Here is a 4,026-nt window from a genome sequence, read left to right as displayed (position 1 = left end):
GGCTTCGGCCTCGTCAAGCGTGTCCTCGGGTCTGCTCCAGGGGAATCCACGGCAGTCGTCTGCAGCCTCATCCGCTTGATGCGTTAGGGGCTGGTTGTCGGACGGTGCCGTTTTACCACGATATCGAGGTGTGTTCCGTGTCGTCCTCGGGCGATTCAGATGCGAAAGCGCCGAAGACGCGGGCGTGACCCGTCGTCTGGCGGCTTTGCAGTCTCGGCTCCGTTGCTAGTTCCGGCCGGTCCACCGACAGTGCAGCGGGCTTGGGCAACCCGCACGGCGCGACCGAGTCGATGCAACGAAAAAGAGCGAGCATGAACGTGCTTCTTGCCGCACGGCTCCCACTCGTCTTTCGGGAAGGTTGTGCCGTAGCGAGCTCGAACGCCGTCATCTCGGAGTGCAAAATAAGCGTGTTGGGGCGCCTGAAGGTGGCCTCCGCCGCACACAGACTGCGTCCGGCCCGCCGAGGGCGAGGACGGACGCGCAGTCGAACGATTACCTGGTTGATCCTGCCAGTAATCATATGCTTGTCTCAAAGATTAAGCCATGCATGTCTAAGTACATGCCGAAATAAGGCGAAACCGCGAATGGCTCATTAAATCAGTTATGGTTCCTTAGATCGTTTCTTCCTACTTGGATAACTGTGGCAATTCTAGAGCTAATACATGCAGTGAGCCTGGAGCCCTTTGGGTAACGGGTGCTTTTATTAGACCAAGATCGATCGGGTTTCGGCCCGTATTGTGTGGTGACTCTGGATAACTTTGTGCTGATCGCATGGCCACGAGCCGGCGACGTTTCTTTCAAGTGTCTGCCTTATCAACTTTCGATGGTAGGTTACTTGCTTACCATGGTTGTTACGGGTAACGGAGAATCAGGGTTCGATTCCGGAGAGGGAGCCTGAGAAACGGCTACCACATCCAAGGAAGGCAGCAGGCGCGCAAATTACCCACTCCCGGCACGGGGAGGTAGTGACGAAAAATAACAATACGGGACTCTTTTGAGGCCCCGTAATTGAAATGAGTACACTCTAAATCCTTTAACGAGGATCAATTGGAGGGCAAGTCTGGTGCCAGCAGCCGCGGTAATTCCAGCTCCAATAGCGTATACTAAAGCTGCTGCGGTTAAAAAGCTCGTAGTTGGATCTCAGTTCCAGACGAGTAGTGCATCTACCCGATGCGACGGCTCGGACTGAACATCATGCCGGTTCTTTCTTGGTGCACTTCATTGTGTGCCTCGAGATGGCCGGTGCTTTTACTTTGAAAAAATTAGAGTGCTCAACGCAGGCGAGTCGCCTGAATAAACTTGCATGGAATAATAGAACAAGACCTCGTTTCTGTTCTGTTGGTTTTTGGAATACGAGGTAATGATTAAGAGGGACGGACGGGGGCATTCGTATTGCGGCGCTAGAGGTGAAATTCTTGGACCGTCGCAAGACGAACTACTGCGAAAGCATTTGCCAAGAATGTTTTCATTGATCAAGAACGAAAGTCAGAGGTTCGAAGGCGATCAGATACCGCCCTAGTTCTGACCATAAACGATGCCAACCAGCGATCCGCCTGAGTTACTCAAATGACTCGGCGGGCAGCTTCCGGGAAACCAAAGTATTTGGGTTCCGGGGGAAGTATGGTTGCAAAGCTGAAACTTAAAGGAATTGACGGAAGGGCACCACCAGGAGTGGAGCCTGCGGCTTAATTTGACTCAACACGGGAAAACTTACCCGGCCCGGACACTGGGAGGATTGACAGATTGAGAGCTCTTTCTTGATTCGGTGGATGGTGGTGCATGGCCGTTCTTAGTTGGTGGAGCGATTTGTCTGGTTAATTCCGATAACGAACGAGACTCTAGCCTATTAAATAGGTGCGGGGTTCCCAGCACCTTACAACCTTCTTAGAGGGACAAGCGGCTCCTAGCCGCACGAAACAGAGCAATAACAGGTCTGTGATGCCCTTAGATGTCCGGGGCCGCACGCGCGCTACACTGAAGGAAGCAGCGTGTCTTTATCCCTGTCTGAAAAGACTGGGTAACCCGTGGAACTTCTTTCGTGATTGGGATAGGGGCTTGCAATTGTTCCCCTTGAACGAGGAATTCCCAGTAAGCGCGAGTCATAAGCTCGCGTTGATTACGTCCCTGCCCTTTGTACACACCGCCCGTCGCTACTACCGATTGAATGATTTAGTGAGGTCTTCGGACCGATGTCCGGCGCGGCCTTTCGGTTGCGCCGGTCTGTTGGAAAGATGACCAAACTTGATCATTTAGAGGAAGTAAAAGTCGTAACAAGGTTTCCGTAGGTGAACCTGCGGAAGGATCATTAACGGATTGTGAAGGGTGAGCGCCTCAGCTGCGTCTGCGCCCGACACTTTCTGCCGCTGACCCCGTTTGGACGCGGGGTCGGCTTTTCCCCACGGGGCTGCCTGAATGTGGAGCGGCACCCCGTGACAAATTGTTGCGCCCAGCGGACGCCAACACCGCGACCTTGGACGGTCGGCCAGGTGGCGGACGCGGGTACAAACGGCGCAACGCACTCATAGGTCGGCTTTCGACCCGCCACTGCACCGTGGCTCGAAGCGCTCGAAATGCGCGACCCGACCGCTGCGGGACCGCCTAGTACTGTAAACAGGAGCGGCGGAGCGCGAACGGCGAGTCGTGGTTACGTCGGTAGAAGGCGAGGCTGCGCGTTCCCGAAACGCCAGCCGAGTGCCCTCCCGACCGTTCGAGCGTGCAAGAACGAGACCCGACAATCGCGCGGCGACTGCCAAGTACGAGAGGAACGGCACAAGCGTCGGCGGTCGGTCAAGGAACTGGCGATGTGACGGGTCCGCTGTGCACCAGTGCATACCGTCCCGCCGTCCGCGGCAAGCGCCTCCGCGTCCTCGGGTGACGGAGGCTGCCGGTCGGTTCTTGCAGGCGAGGGATCTCGCTGGCACCGGTTCGCGTTGACGCGCGGCCGGTCATGGCACGGCGATGCGACGGCCGAGGTGCGCAGTACTCGATGGAGGAACCGCACGCTCCGATGACCGTCCCGCCCTCCGCGGCGTATGCGTACCGACCGTAATGGTTGCAGCAGCGCCGGCCGGCTTTTGAATTCGCCACACGAAACACGGTGCGAGATCGCGGTTAGGGGAGCGTCGACGTTGCCAGGCGTTTTGCTTGCTGCCGAGGGAAAGGCGGCACGGCCACGTCGCGCTCGTCGCGATTAGCGGGTCTGCGCGCTTTGGGAAGGTGCCGCAACGACTTGCCGAAAGAGGAAGCACGGAAGAACGAGGGACTTGGACGTCCCGACAATTGAACGCACTTGCGGCCAGGCCCTTGCTGGCTTCGTTCTTCCGCCTCGAGTAGGCTCGTACGCGGCTCCGGCGCCGAAAGTGGTCCTTGGCACCGACTTCGGTGGACGTGGGAAGTGCCGCGCAAGTACGGCGCGCCTGGCTCCACCTGTTGGCTAAAGTAGGCAGCCGGATCGGCATTTTGGTGTGCGGTGGCAAACCGTGGATGCGAAAAAAGCTTGTGCGATTTCGTGGAACAAAAAGCGGGGGTCCCCCCTTTTTATGCGGAGGAGACCGACCCGCCCGCCGTGGTGAACCGCGACGCCACGGTAAAAACGGGAGAGGCTTGTCGATGGGACCGTGCATCCGCGCTCCACGGAGGCCGGGAGGCGGCCGCCCGAGGAAATGTGTAGCCGTCGAGGCCCGCATCTGCGTGCACTCTTATCCAAATGGGTGTACCGCAGGCATTTTCTGGTTAGGCGGGCCAATGAGAGCGAGCACACAACGATACCTACGGGTCCGGCTTGGAGAACCGGCTTCGACGCCTCCGAGTATTTATAGAGGGGTGGACCACGAAAGCACTCGCAAGTAGCGGAAGCGAAACGCCGTCCGAAACACACCGTTTGCTCGATTTGCGGCAGCCGAAAAAGGCGCGGCAGAGTTTTGGAGTCCAAGCGTGCGCTGAAAAGCGCCCTTCTTGGCCACTGTTTGGCCGAGTGCCAGAAACGTTTGGTTTTGACTGTACGGAATTGAACAAACACTTTTTCAC

At 57.2% G+C, this 4,026-nt stretch overlaps 1 non-coding gene across 1 annotated transcript; it reads left to right on the top strand.

Moving 5' to 3' along the window:
* Positions 1-493: 493 nt before the first annotated feature.
* On the top strand, positions 494-2,308 carry LOC142794339 (small subunit ribosomal RNA). The gene has a single exon (XR_012892264.1). It is a non-coding gene; the product is annotated as a small subunit ribosomal RNA (ribosomal RNA).
* The last annotated feature ends 1,718 nt before the right edge of the window (positions 2,309-4,026 follow it).

Source organism: Rhipicephalus microplus, unplaced genomic scaffold (assembly GCF_043290135.1).
Source record: "Rhipicephalus microplus isolate Deutch F79 unplaced genomic scaffold, USDA_Rmic scaffold_401, whole genome shotgun sequence".
NCBI lineage: Eukaryota > Metazoa > Arthropoda > Arachnida > Ixodida > Ixodidae > Rhipicephalus > Rhipicephalus microplus.
This window is presented reverse-complemented; position numbering and strand designations above follow the sequence as displayed.